We start from the raw sequence: 15,879 nt of genomic DNA, 5'->3' as shown, positions 1-15,879 counted from the left end.
AAGCCTTCGGATAGCTCTTTCTAAAGTGCTCTTTTACTAACTCATCAACTATATCAATTCTCAAACAAGAGTCTACATCTTCATGTTGCTTTTTCTTATCATCGCCAATATTGAAGACTAACTGATCCTCTCCGATTCTAAGAGTAAGCTTTTCACCTTTCACGTCAATCAAAGCACCAGCTGTAGCCAGGAAAGGCCTCCCCAAAATGATTGGCATATGAGAATCCTCTTCCATGTCCAAAATGACAAAGTCAATTGGGATGTAAAATTTTCCAACCTTCAGTGGTATATTTTCCAAGATCCTTCGATATTTAATTGATCTGTCTGCCAACTGAAGAGAAATGTGGGTTGGCTTAAGATCTCCCATGTTAAGCTTCTCATAGATGGAGAGGGGCATAAGGCTTACACTAGCCCCTAAATCACATAAAGCTTTTATAGAACATGATTCCCCAATATGGCATGGAATTGAAAAACTCCCTGGATCCTTGAGCTTTGGAGGAAGTTTCCTTTGGAGGATAGCACTGCATTCCTCATTTAAGGCTCTGATCTCATAATCTTCAAGTCTTCTTTTGTTTGAGAGAATTTCTTTCAAAACTTAGCATAAGAAGGCATTTGGGAAAGAGCATCGATAAAAGGCACATTTATATATAGCTTCTTCAAAACCTCTAAGAACTTCCCAAATTGCTTATCAAGCTTGGCTTTTTGAAATCTCTGTAGAAAGGGAAGCTGTGGCTTGTAAGGCTCTGGAGGTATATATTTCTCTTCTTTCTCTCCAACCTCCTCTTTACCTTTTCTTGCACTCCCTTTTTCACTCTTTTGTTTTTCATCTCCCTCAAAATCTTCCTCATTTTCTCTCTTTTCAACTTTTTCACTCTTCTCATTATGCACTATTTTACCACTCCTCAGTGTGATGGCATGACATTGCTCCCTTGGATTTTCTGTTTGACTAGGAAGTTTCCCATAGAATTGGTACTTGATGAGCATGCTTGTTGTGCAATCTGATTTTCCAAAGATCCTATTGTGTGTTTGCATTTGTTCCAGCCTTGCTTTCATCTCTCTCAACTCTTCATCACGCTTAATTTGATTAGCAAGAATTTGTTGTAATAAAGCCTCTGTCGTGGAACTTTGTTCTTGCTGTCTTGGTAAAGGTGCAGTATTTGCATTCTTTTGCTGAAAACTAGGTGGTGGTTGCCTAGGTTGTTGGTATTGATGCTCTTGTTGTTGTGATGGAAAGTTCTGAGTTGAAGCTTGATTTTGCTGATTCTCCCATGAAAAATTGGGATGATTCCTCCAAGCATATGAAGGATAATCTACTCCACAGCTCATTGTTCCTTCTGCATAAGTAACTTGTTGAGAACTTCCAGAGCATGATGATGAACTGACTAGCATGCTTAAATCCTCCATTTTCTTAGCAAGGACATTAGTGAGTGCATCAAATTTGGCATTGATCGTGTTGAATGGATCAAGCTCATACATTCCAGCAACTTGCCCTTTTTTAGTTGGAGTTGACCCTCTTGGACTACTCCATAGATGACTGTTCTTTGCTATTTTCTCTAACAACTCATAAGCTTCATCTTCATGCTTAATGATGAATTCCCCTCCAGTTTGAGCATCAATGATTCCTCTGATAGCAGGAGTGACATTTGTGTAAAAATTCTGGTTTATCATCCATTTAGGAATGGCATGATGTGGACATTGTCTCTCCAATTCCTTCCATCTCATCCATGACTCATAAAGAGTCTCATCTTCTCTTGGTCTAAAAGCAATCATTTGATTCCTCAGCTCTTGAGTTTTTCCAGGTGGAAAATATTGTGCAAGAAATGCATCAGTGAGTTGCTCCCAATTTGTAATGGAGTTGTGAGGTAAAGAATCAAGCCAATCCAATGCTCTATCTTTCAAAGAGAATGGGAATAGCTTCAATCTTGCTGCATCATCAGACACTCCAGGTTGTTTTTGCATGTCACAGATCATAGCAAACTTCTTTAGATGTGTGTGTGGATTTTCAGAAGGATGTCCTCCAAATTGAGAATTCTGAATCATTTGAAGATCTCCAAAATCCATCTTGTAACTATTTGCATCAATCCTTGGTCTTGCTATGCTCTCTCTCAAGTCATCAAAACGTGGAAAAGCATGATCCATCATACTTCCCCTAGGCACGTTTGCATTAACAACTTCTTCTCTTTGGGCTTCATTTTCATTGTTTTGACCATTTCCAGCATTACCAACACCAATTCTAATTCCTTCATCAGCCATATCTGCTTCAATTTCGGTTTCTCTCAAAGCTTCCTTCCTTTTTCTGGTCTCTTTCTTGTTGGCCTTACAAAATTTCTCTATTTCAGGATTGAACAATAAGGATGTATCACTTGAGCTTCTAGCTCTTCTCATAAAAGATTAAAAGTACCTGAAAAAGAACAAACAAACACAAAATGAAAAGATAACAAAGATAAAACTAAAAACAACTAAAATAATCAAGAATTCAATCTTAAACAAACAACTCCCCGGCAACGGCGCCAAAAACTTGATGCGTCCCAACCGCAAGTGCACGGGTCGTACAAGTAATATAGAAAAGATATCGTTCCCACGAGGAGTTGTGTTAATGATTGAATTTTTGATATAAAAAATGCTAAGTAATTTGGACTATTTTTGAAATTAAAGTAATAAATTGATGGGTATTGGAGTATGAAATCTATATATGCAAAATTAATAATCTATTCAACTATGTAATGATTTAACTAAATTTGCATCAAATTAAAATAAAGCAAATTCAAATATGGCAATATTCAAAATGGCAAGTAATTAAATTCGATTAGAAATTAACAATGATAAAAAGGCGATTCCGGAGTTCGGGATTTCATATTCAAGCTATTTTGGGATTTTCCCTAGCTAGCCCAATCCATGAAATTTATGGGTTTAAAGGAGATTAATTCTAAAATCCTTTGAAAACTCTTTCGAGTGAGACAAAGAGTGCCTTAATTAACTTAATCCTACTTTCGTGGAGTTAAAATTAACCAAGACCCATTAGGTTCTTTAATAAATCTATTAAAACCCTCTTAACCCTTAGTCTATTTCTAGATCTAAGTTAATTAAGTCCAATTTCTTGATTAACTATCACTTGGTTTTCTCCTTTCGGTGCTCAACCAAGGATTAAGAACATAACTTAATGGGGCCCTTCATTAAGCATGTGAATAAGCACACAAGAAATGGATTAAACCTCATAAATTCATTAAATTGGGACTAACCCAGTTCAAATCCACAAAAATAACTAAAATATTACATCCCTTACTCCAGAATCAAAAGTAAACTACTCACTATCCATAATGCTTACAAGATATGATGAGTTTAAATGGAAATAAAGCTTTAATCTAAGCTAAGAAGTAAGAAATTAAACACTAGAAATGTAGAAAAATGTAAAGGAAGGAAGAAATCTGCAAATCTTGGTTAAAAATGGTGTGGAAGGTGAAAAATGACTCCTCAAATTCTGCCTCTCTTCTCCTCTTCTTCTTTTCTCCTTGCCTCCTCTCTAAAATGAGAAAATGGGACTATTTATAGCATTTTTCTGACATGGAGCCCTAAAATAGTATGTTCTAGGAGGAATTGATTGAGGGAATCTTCTGCCAGCTCATTAATGAACTCTTTATGGATCAGATAAGTGGATCGCATAAGTTATGCAATCCCTTATGCGATTTTAACTGGTTCTGAGTCACTTATGCGAAATCGCATGACTTGGTGCATAGGTTATGCACAATTCCGTGAAGGTGCATAAGGAGGCGAGAATGTGCATAAGCTATTTGTCTCCTTATGCACATTTCACTGGTTCGAACAGTGATCTTTCTCCTTATGCAGATCTGCATAGCTTATGCGGCAAGTTATGCACAATTTGGTCAATGCATATTTCAGCTTGAAAACTTGTTTTTGACATCTTTGGCTGTAGAAGACACTCCTCAATGGCAAAATTCTCTTCAGTCCTTCAAAAACACCATTTTTCCTACAAAACAAAGTAAAAATTACAAATTAATCCAAAATTGACAATTATGGAAAACTAACTAAATAACTAATGAAATTAGCTAAAAGTGACTAATAATCAAATAAAATAGCTATGAAATTAAACCTAAATGATTATGCAAAATGTATGCATCAAAAAACTACAGAAATCTCAAAAAAATTTGTATAGTCCAAATATATTTTTAGATATGCTACGTGGTCTTTAAATTAATTTTTAAAAATCGATAAATTTATTGTCTCAAGAAAATCAAATCCTATTTTTAAAAATCTACAAAATTTCAATTTAATTTCCATAATATATAATAAAATAAAATATCATAATTTATACATAAAATAATTATTTAAAAATTTGAGGTGTTGCACCTTTTAACCAAGAGAACTTCTAGTGCATGCTTTGACTCAAATTTTGGATGTCTTAAAGTGCATTTTTTTTGGTTATTCAAGAAAATATCTAAAAAGAAAAACTTTGGCTAAAGACCTAGAGGAGGAAGAAAATCTTTTAAAGCAATGTATTGAGAAACTAAAATCAGTTGAAGCAAGTAGAACAACCCTTGCATCTTAGTTAAAAGAAGCTCTACATGAATAATATTTTATTATGTAAGTATATTTTGGCCCAAACTTTATTTTGACTTATTGGCCATCCACTTAATGTATATGAGCTTATCTAATCCTTTTTTTTTTTCCATTTTTTATTACTAATCGAAGTAAAAAAAATTAAAAAAAAATAAAAAAAAAATTGAAGAACATGATGAACAAAAATTATTTAATATTAAAATTATTATTTTTAATATTTTGTTTAAAAAATAGAGAAAATAATATTTTATTATGTTAGCATATTTTGGCGCAAACTTTATTTTGACTTATTTGGCCATCCACTTAAAGTATATGAGCTTATTTAATCTTTTTTTTTTTTTCCATTTTTCATTATTAATCAAAGCAGAAAAACTTAACAATTTTTTTTTTTATATAATTAGTTGATTATAAGGCCCCCAAAGCCTGTACTAAGCCTAACTGTTTCTAGTCCAACCATGAAGCCATTATTTTAGTCCAATTTCAAGATATCATAAGCGCATTTTTTCGGCATTTGGGGCGGCTGTCGATGACGGTGAGGGGTTTTGGTGGGCACCAACGTGTGGGGGAGCAAGGGGGACTGCCGACCAGCGGTGGGGAGGGGAGAGGAGAGAGAAAATGGAAGGGAAAGGGAGATGGGTAGACGCGTGGGGGAGGGGAAAAAGAAAAAGAAATGGATCGGTTTGATTTGATCGATCTGATTTCATCTAGTTAATTCGGTCAGTTCAATTCAAGGTGCTCGAAATTCAACTTTTTATTCTGTCTTGGGATCCAAAATAAGGCCGAAAAATTTCAAAAAAACTACAGAAATCTCAAAAAAATTTATGGAGTCCAAATGTATTTTCAGATATGCTACGTGGTCTTTAAATTAATTTTTAAAAATCGATAAAGTTTACTGTCTCAAGAAAATCAAATCCTATTTTTAAAAATCTAGAAAATTTCAATTTAATTTCCATAATATATAATAAAATAAAGTATTATAATTTATACACAAAATAATTATTTAAAAATTTGGGGTGTTGTACCTTTTAACCAAGAGAACTTCTAGTGCATGCTTTGACTCAAATTTTGGATGTCTTAGAGTACATTTTTTTTGGTTATTCAAGAAAATATCTAAAAAGAAAAACTTTGGCTAAAGACCTAGAGGAGGAAGAAAATCTTTTAAAGCAATGTATTGAGAAACTAAAATCAGTTGAAGCAAGTAGAACAACGCTTGCATCTTAGTTAAAAGAAGCTCTACATGAATAATATTTTATTATGTAAGTATATTTTGGCCCAAACTTTATTATGACTTATTGGCCATCCACTTAAAGTATATGAGCTTATCTAATCCTTTTTTTTTCCATTTTTTATTATTAATCAAAGTAAAAAAAATTAAAATAAATTAGAAAAAAATTGAAGAACAGGATGAACAAAAATTATTTAATATTAAAATTATTTTGTTTAATATTTTATTTAAAAAATAGTGAAAATAATATTTTATTATGTAAGCATATTTTGGCCCAAACTTTATTTTGACTTATTTGGCCATCCACTTAAAGTATATGAGCTTATTTAATCTTTTTTTTTTTCCATTTTTCATTATTAATCAAAGCAGAAAAACTTAACAATTTTTTTTTATATAATTAGTTGATTATAAGGCCCCCAAAGCCTGTACTAAGCCTAACTGTTTCTAGTCCAACCATGAAGCCATTGCTTTAGTCCAATTTGAAGAAATCATAAGCACATTTTTTCAGAATTTGGGGCGGCTGTCGATGACGGTGAGGGGTTCTGGTGGGCACCAACGTGTGGGGGAGCAAGGGGGACTGCCGACCAGCGGTGGGGAGGGGAGAGGAGAGAGAAAATGGAAGGGAAAGGGAGATGGGCAGACGTGTGGGGGCGGGGAAAAAGAAAAAGAAATGGATCGGTTTGATTCGATCGATATGATTTGATCTAGTTAATTCGGTTAGTTCAATTCAAGGTGCGAAATTCGATTTTTATTACTCTTGGGATCCAAAATAAGGCCGAAAAATTTCAAAAAAACTACAGAAATCTCAAAAAAATTTGTATTGTCTAAATATATTTTTAGATATGCTACGTGGTCTTTAAATTAATTTTTAAAAATCGATAAATTTATTGTCTCAAGAAAATCAAATCCTATTTTTAAAAATCTAGAAAATTTCAAGTTAATTTCCATAATATATAATAAAATAAAATATTATAATTTATACATAAAATAATTATTTAAAAATTTGGGGTGTTGTACCTTTTAACCAAGAGAACTTCTAGTGCATGCTTTGACTCAAATTTTGGATGTCTTAGAGTACATTTTTTTTGGTTATTCAAGAAAATATCTAAAAAGAAAAACTTTGGCTAAAGACCTAGAGGAGGAAGAAAATCTTTTAAAGCAATGTATTGAGAAACTAAAATCAGTTGAAGCAAGTAGAACAACCCTTGCATCTTAGTTAAAAGAAGCTCTACATGAATAATATTTTATTATGTAAGTACATTTTGGCCCAAACTTTATTATGACTTATTGGCCATCCACTTAAAGTATATGAGCTTATCTAATCCTTTTTTTTTTTTTTCCATTTTTTATTATTAATCAAAGTAAAAAAAATTAAAATAAATTAGAAAAAAATTGAAGAACATGATGAACAAAAATTATTTAATATTAAAATTATTTTGTTTAATATTTTATTTAAAAAATAGTGAAAATAATATTTTATTATGTAAGCATATTTTGGCCCAAACTTTATTTTGACTTATTTGGCCATCCACTTAAAGTATATGAGCTTATTTAATCTTTTTTTTTTTTCCATTTTTCATTATTAATCAAAGCAGAAAAACTTAACAATTTTTTTTTATATAATTAGTTGATTATAAGGCCCCCAAAGCCTGTACTAAGCCTAACTGTTTCTAGTCCAACCATGAAGCCATTGCTTTAGTCCAATTTGAAGAAATCATAAGCACATTTTTTCAGAATTTGGGGCGGCTGTCGATGACGGTGAGGGGTTCTGGTGGGCACCAACGTGTGGGGGAGCAAGGGGGACTGCCGACCAGCGGTGGGGAGGGGAGAGGAGAGAGAAAATGGAAGGGAAAGGGAGATGGGTAGACGTGTGGGGGAGGGGAAAAAGAAAAACAAATGGATCGGTTTGATTCGATCGATATGATTTGATCTAGTTAATTCGGTTAGTTCAATTCAAGGTGCCCGAAATTCGATTTTTTATTTTGTCTTGGGACCCAAAATAAGGCCGAAAAATTTCAAAAAAACTACAGAAATCTCAAAAAAATTTATGGAGTCCAAATATATTTTCAGATATGGTACGTGGTCTTTAAATTAATTTTTAAAAATCGATAAAGTTTATTGTCTCAAGAAAATCAAATCCTATTTTTAAAAATCTAGAAAATTTCAATTTAATTTCCATAATATATAATAAAATAAAATATTATAATTTATACATAAAATAATTATTTAAAAATTTGGGGTGTTGCACCTTTTAACCAAGAGAACTTCTAGCGCATGCTTTGACTCAAATTTTGGATGTCTTAGAGTACATTTTTTTTGGTTATTCAAGAAAATATCTAAAAAGAAAAACTTTGGCTAAAGACCTAGAGGAGGAAGAAAATCTTTTAAAGCAATGTATTGAGAAACTAAAATCAGTTGAAGTGTCACGACCCAACCTATGGGCCGGACCGGCACTAGGACCTGGGCCAGCCTAAAGCCCCCGAGGCCCGTAGTAAGCCTAACTGTTCATTAACCCAACTCTAAGGCCCATTTGGGCCCAGTATCAAGAAAACAAACGGACAGAGTCCGGCCATAAAATGGACTTTTCAACGGGGAGTTTTCGACTCACCCGACCTGTAAACACAATAAATACTCAATTGGGGAGCTCAGCTCACCCTCCACATACTCATATCCTCATAATAATAAATGGGAGCTCAGCTCCCTCATCCAATCCATCAAACATGCATATCATTATACGTTTACAGGTCCAACATGATAATAATATTACAGACCATAATCAATAAATACTTCTAACACATGCGGAAATTCTAGGAGTAAATAAAATTACACAAATATTGATAAACAACCTGCGAAGTAGAAAAGCAGGTTAACCCAGAATAAAATATCCTCCTGTGGCCTGTAAAAATTTTTGAACAGAGGAGTGGCGTTCGACTCGGAGAGTAAAATATCAATTTTAAACATAATCTCTATAACTATCTAAAAATAATGCACCTCAGAGAGTGAAATGCAACATCAACAACATTTTCACATCATAACATCAAAAAGGTAAATTTGGAGCACTCACGCACCCTGTAACATCAATCATAATATATGGGAGCTGATCCCCTATACAGCTCTCTTAAATCCAACCTGGTGCCAGCGAAGAACTCAGCTCGGACTTCCACTTAATAACCAAATCGAGGGTCCCAAATGAAGAACTCAAGCCGTGACTACCCTCGAAGGATCGTGTCCCAGGGAAGCTCTCAAGCCGTGACTACCCGTCCTATCCATAGTCCACACCACATCACACGCACGCCAACGCACGCACACTGCTCCAAATTACCGCAACAACATTCATGGCACTTTAACAGTTATCAATGCAACATAAATCGTGCCTAGAGTTTAACTATATAATTATATGCATATAAGTGATGCATGGGCATGCTGACATATAATAATATCGAAATTACAATTAAAATTAATATTTTACTCACAGACTTGACGGCAATCATCACCGTGGCCGGGCGAAGGAAGAAGGCTGTCCCGGCTCACCTGACAATTATATTACAATTATTTAATACAAATGACTCAATACAAATCAAGAAAAGACCCAATACGTCCTAAGTCGTGCCAAAAATCCGGCAGAGTCTCCCCTATACCTAGGACCTACCCAACCTGCAAAAGGGCTCAAAACACACTTCTATATCCACAATCCATATATCCACAACTCAATCACATCACACAGCCCCTCCTGGGCCCATCAAATCAATCATTCATCACAATATGTAAAATTTCAATTTAGTCCTTGTAATTGATCATTTTTGCAAAAACTGCTCAAATAAGCTCTAAAAATTATAAAACTCTGCCCCGCTGTCCTTAGAAATATTACTAAGCTATTGCAAAAAGAATCGTAATTTTCTAAGCTACCACGAATATTTTATGGATTTTCAATCCTATTTAAGCACTAGAAAATTACGAAAAAGCAAGGTTCGGGTTTACCTTTGCCGATTCCGACTTTGGGGACGCGCGATGTCTGACAATGGTGGGGTAGCCAAAACCTCGATCCAATTCGGAGACTTTTCCGGTAGCTGGTCTGTCTGGCCGGAAATTCACAGATCCGGACAACTGTCGAATTTCCGTGAATTGAGGATACCTACACGAAGCCCAATAATAATATATAAAAAATCAGGGGTGTTACATTCTTCCCCCCTTACAGAAAATTCGTCCTCGAATTTTACACAAGGCAGAATAAAGCACATGATTATACATTGAACAGATAAGGGTACTTGCTACGCATGTCCCGTTCTAACTCCCAGGTGCACTCTTCCACTGACTGACTCCTCCACAAAACCTTAACCATAGGGATCTGTTTTGATCTCAGCTATCTCACTTGGTAGTCCACTATGGCTACAGGCTGCTCCTCAAATGTCAAGTTCTCTTTTAGCTCTATCACATCATTTGCGAAGACATGAGAAGGATCGGGAATGTATTTCCTGAGCATGGAGATGTGAAACACGGGATGAACGTGAGAGAGGTTGGGTGGTAGCTCCAACCGGTAGGCAACTGCTCCAACTCTATCAGTAACCTCAAAAGGTCCAATATACCGAGGTGCCAACTTGCCCTTCTTTCCAAATCTCATGACTCCCTTCATTGGAAAAACCTTCAGGAATACATAGTCGCCATCGCAAACTCCACATCCTCCGTCTGGGTGCATAACTCTTACTCGCTTACGAAAGTCAAGCTTGATCGTTCCCTGATTTAAGGAACTATCTCTGAAGTGTACTGCACTAGGTTTACATCATGCACCTTCGCTTCCCCCATTTCTGTCCAACACAGAGGAGACCTACACTTTCTTCCATATAGTGCCTCATAGGGTGCCATTCCTATGCTGGAGTGATAACTGTTGTTGTAGGCAAACTCCACCAAAGCTAGCTGATCATCCCATTGACCTCCAAAATCCAAAACACTCATGCGAAGCATGTCTTCCAGTGTTTGGATTGTCCTTTCGGACTGTCCGTCTGTCTGAGGGTGGAAAGCCGTACTAAAGTTCAACTGTGTGCCAAGTGCCTCCTGCAACTTTCTCCAAAACCGAGAAGTGAATCAGGCCCTCTCGCCGATATTATGGAAGCCAAACTCTATGCAATCTGACTATTTCTCGAATGTAGAGCCGGGCATACTGTGCCACAGAGTATGTAGTCTTTACAGGTAAGAAGTGAGCTGATTTGGTCAAGCGGTCTACAATTACCCATATCGAATCATATCCTCGCGTGGTACGAGGCAACCCAGTCACAAAATCCATAGTGATCATTTCCCACTTCCATTCTGGGATAGGGAGCTCTTGCAGCTTCCCTGACGGTCTCTAGTGTTCAAACTTCACCTTCTGACAAGTCAAGCACTTGGACACAAAGTCTGCTATGTCTCTCTTCATGCCATTCCACCAATAGCTATCTTTCACATCATGGTACATCTTGGTGGAACACAGGTGGACATCAGATGTGTATAGTGTGCCTCTCGCATGATTTCATTCCTGAGGTTGTCCACATCGGGCACACATATCCTAGAACCTTGCACTAAGGCGCCATCATTGGCAAATCCGAACTCACCACCTTCACCTTGCTGTACTCTTTCTATAATCTTCATCAATTGTTGGTATCTGTGCTGGGAAACTCTAACTCTGTCCCTCAAGTCTGGCCTTACTGAAAAGTGAGCCAACAATACCCCCTCATCTGAAAGATCTAGGATTAAACCTTGATCCATCAACTCATGTACCTCCTGAATCAACAGTCTCTTCTCTGCTGAAATGTGCGCCAAACTGCCAGAAGATTTTCTGCTTAAAGCATCTGCTACTACATTGGCCTTCCCAGGGTGGTACTGGATGGGGCAATCATAGTCTTCCAGAAGCTTCATCCATCTCCTCTGTCTCAAGTTTAAATCCCTCTGTTGGAAGATGTACTTCAAACTCTTATAGTCGGTGTATATCTCGCACACTTCACCATACAGGTAGTGTCTCCAGATTTTTAGTGCAAAGACTACAGCCGCCATTTCCAAATCATGGGTGGGATAGTTCTGCTCATGCCTCTTCAGCTGCCTTGAAGCATAAGCCACTACTTTTCCATTCCGCATCAAAACACACCCTAGGCCAACTCTGGAGGCGTCACAGTACACGGTGTATCCTTCACCGCTCATAGGTAGTGTTAACACAGGGGCAGTGGTTAGACACTCCTTATCCTCATCATTATAACTGACTCTATCGAGCTCTCTTCCTGTCCTTTGCATCTTATCCACTTCCCTTTTCCTATTTTGGCATTGTTGGTATCATTTCAACCTGCTGTACTTATTCCTTAATTTTAGTCCTATCTCATCCTTACACCTTTTCCTTCAAAGATGTCTATCCCATCATCAACTTTAACTTTCTTTTTATTTCTTAGTCTTATCTTGAATACTAGTTTCATTACTTCAAGAATTCTAACCCTATGATTTACTCCTACCAGCACATTCTTCACCTTATGTAACACTTATAATTACCCATAGAAATTTTTTTTTTTTTTTTTTTTTTTCTTGTATCCCCTTTTTTCCAACTTAACTATCAGAACATTATCATTCCCTATCAGCCTTAGTAGGAAATTGCTTATCCTGGATGAATATGAGCCCCATAAACTATAAGTTCCATCTGAACTAACACTACAGAGGGAAATATGTGTCATGCCTTAATTCCAAACAAGATACTTCACGTGTTCATTCTCCTTAATATAATCATATATACGCCCATAGCTTTCTAAACTTCAACCTCAAATTACCCATCAAAGAACAATTTCATCTATTGAATCTCAACCATAAATAGTACTTCCTCCACTCATAGTTTAAAACAGTTGCAAGCCTTAGTAGCTAACTCAATTTAACTCTGTCATTACTGTCGTCCTTTCATACTTAATACTAGGTATGCACTTACTGTCATTCTCATATCAGGAAAGTATGTATGAATTTGTGCCTACTAAACTCTCAATAACTAGGTCTCCTTGACTCAGTTTCTGTTCCTTATATAACCTTCTAGAACCAAAAGCACAAGCTAAACTTGAAAAGAAAGAAAATATCCTCTTATATTCAACTACACCCGATTGTCATATTATAACGTTTCACCTAAGTTTCTTGGTCTTTCTCTCCAAATTTCATCATCTCCTAGCACAATTATGCTCTACCTATAAGGTATCATCTGCATGAACCCTTTACTGCATACCATTTTCCTTCTTGACATAATATTTTATAATTTATTAACTTTACTTATACTCGACCTATGATTCATATCTATCATCGTTTTTATTGTGCCCTTAACTTTTGTTGATTCCTGAAAGATTTCTCTCACTAATAAATTCTTCCAACACTAATTCCACCCTTATCTAGGGTCATTAATTTGATCCTTGAACTTTCTAGTGATTTATAACCATCCAGACTTGTCACTTTTCGTTCTACCCCTACTATTGTCCTGTCGTTATTGCTTCACTACAAAGTGATTCTGTTGATCACACTAAAAATGTTTGCCTGACATTCATAACGAACCTCTAACTACCTTCTCACTATCTCAAAAGTCTAACCTAAAATCTATGTGTCATTATCTATCATTCTTTTCCTCTCATCATACCTATTTGATCCCTTAGACTAACTTTTATTCAACTTACTGCTTACTAACTTCTCTTTCTCTACCTATTTAGGTAGTCCGCAATACCATCGCACACCTTCTAACATTTACTCATTATTATTGTATTCCATACCTCCATCACTTTTCTCACTAATGTGGTCCCATTTTGGGTTTTCCATCCTTGTCATTCTCCTTGCCAAGAATAACACTTAGCCTATCCTATATCTTAACTTTGTTCCTTTTATTATGCGCTCTTTAGGTTGTCCTTTCATTTATTTTCTTTGTCTTACCCAAAATAGAACTTGACTATTCTATCCCTAGTTCCATTCTTCTTCCTAACATAATAGTCAGATTTGCTAACTATATCTTTCAGAGTCTCTATCGCATTATCATATGTCTGTGCTACTCAGATTTGGTCCTTTGACAACTCTAGCTAGTACTTCCACTAGCATTTAGATTATATTGCATCTGCAATCAATTGCCCAAACTTTCATTCTGCACTTTCTTTATCCATTGGCCTTCTGTGATTTATCTTCGCTAATTTATTACTCTTAACACTATTATAATTAGATTATACTATTGTTTTGAATAATTTGAAATTAGAAAGGAACTCAGCAAATTACAGTCATACTTTTATTGTATGATCTCTATTCTTATCCTTTAGCTTACATAATACCCTTACTACCTCGAGAACTGATTCTGCAGTAATTTTATTTATTATTATTTTTATTATTATTATTATTATTATTTTCCATGTTTACTCAATTCCAAAACTTAAGATTTCGGGCACCCAAACCCGTCATCCAATTCAAAGGATTTACATCCATCGTGATCTGATTATATATGATTCCTATAATGGAACTTGTATCCTCTCCAGGATGCCCGAGCCAACTACTCTCTACCACACTCTACAAATCCCATCCGGGACACTATTCCATAAGTCATCATTATCGTAATAACCTTCGATCCATTCTCGAAAAGATAGGACTATATCCTAACTTGTCGCAACAAAGGTACTACATCTACCACCTTGCCGTAACCATGTCAAGTTAATGACTCTTTTATCATATCATAGCTCTATAAATCATCAATTCATAGTTTCGACCTTCTAGGTAGTAGAGTTGTACTTTATTCCATCTTGATACAAACAAGGTATACTATTCTCACTCTATAAGTTTCATCTTTTATTTGCAACTAGTCCGACTGCTCTGGTCTGTTTGCATCTATTGATGTAACTCTAGCTCATGCTGGGGTAACTGAGTCACTTACTCTAGTTATCACCCAACTGTGACCTTTCAATATTCTAACTCTAGACTCTTAGCCAGGAGTTCCCAACTCCTCTGCAAATATATAACTCTGTTCTGGCATAACTGTACCAAAATGAAGCCATCTCAAACACCCTCATTATGGAGCACCACGGGATGCACGCAGCTCTACACAATAATCTCATGTTTGCATCAGAATGCAGCTTACAGAGCGGACATCGAGAACATTGTATAGTTACTACGATACGTCCTGTCAGACTATGTATTCTAATTTCTTATCTCTCGTGAATCTTCTATTATCAGAAACTTATTCTGACTGGGTCATCTACTGATGACTGCCAGTAGTGGTATCCTCATCCTTGTATAGGGAAAATGTACTTTTAATACTCACTTTTAAGTACTCGTGTATTACTCGAAATGGGAACACAATTTAAAACCATACTCACAAAAATATAACATTTCTTGGAGTACGTATCCTCATGATAGATCTCACATGTCTACTAACTCTATTTCACATTTACGTGTACTCCACGAAAATCAAGACACTAAGCGAGGTAATCTTATATTTCCGAGTTATAATGTATAATTTAGAAACAAAGAATTACAGGAAAAGACGAAACAGAATCCTATACTCCGCATGTGACTCCTAGTAGACTCTTCCCAACACTTAGATAATTTTTCCCTATGAATCTGGAGCCTAAGCTCTGATACCACATTTGTAATAACCCAGCCCAGCCCAGTCAGTATTGTCCGCTTTGGCCCGTGGGTCTCACGGATTTGTCCCTTGGGAGGTTTCGCTCCCAAAAGCGCTACCGACTGGGCTTTAGGTGACCCCACATAAATGGCCCAGATTCCCATCTCCCATTTCCGATGTGGGACGGGCGGCACCTGCAGGCGTTACGAATCTCCGTCCCCACAGACAGTTACAACCCACCAACTTCCTGGGGCGCCTCGCTCCCACTGCATCGAGGAGTCCGGCTCGATACCACATTTGTCACGACCCAACCTATGGGCCGGACCAAGACTAGGACTGGCCACCCTAAAGCCCCGAGGCCCGTAGTAAGCCTAACTGCTCATTAACCCAACTCTAAGGCCCATTTGGGCCCAGATCAAGAAAACAAACGGACAGAGTCCGCCATAAAATGGACTTTTCAACGGGAGTTTTCGACTCACCCGACTGTAAACACAATAAATACTCAATT

The 15,879-nt window shown here is 36.4% G+C and overlaps 1 non-coding gene across 1 annotated transcript; it reads left to right on the top strand.

Annotated features, from left to right (window-relative positions):
• The first annotated feature begins 1,678 nt into the window (after nt 1–1,678).
• On the top strand, nt 1,679–1,785 carry LOC131170061 (small nucleolar RNA R71). The gene has a single exon (XR_009141003.1). It is a non-coding gene; the product is annotated as a small nucleolar RNA R71 (small nucleolar RNA).
• The last annotated feature ends 14,094 nt before the right edge of the window (nt 1,786–15,879 follow it).

This window comes from Hevea brasiliensis, chromosome 10, assembly GCF_030052815.1.
Source record: "Hevea brasiliensis isolate MT/VB/25A 57/8 chromosome 10, ASM3005281v1, whole genome shotgun sequence".
Lineage (NCBI taxonomy): Eukaryota > Viridiplantae > Streptophyta > Magnoliopsida > Malpighiales > Euphorbiaceae > Hevea > Hevea brasiliensis.
The sequence above is the reverse complement of the archived record's forward strand: the minus strand, read 5'-3'. Positions and strand labels throughout refer to the sequence as shown.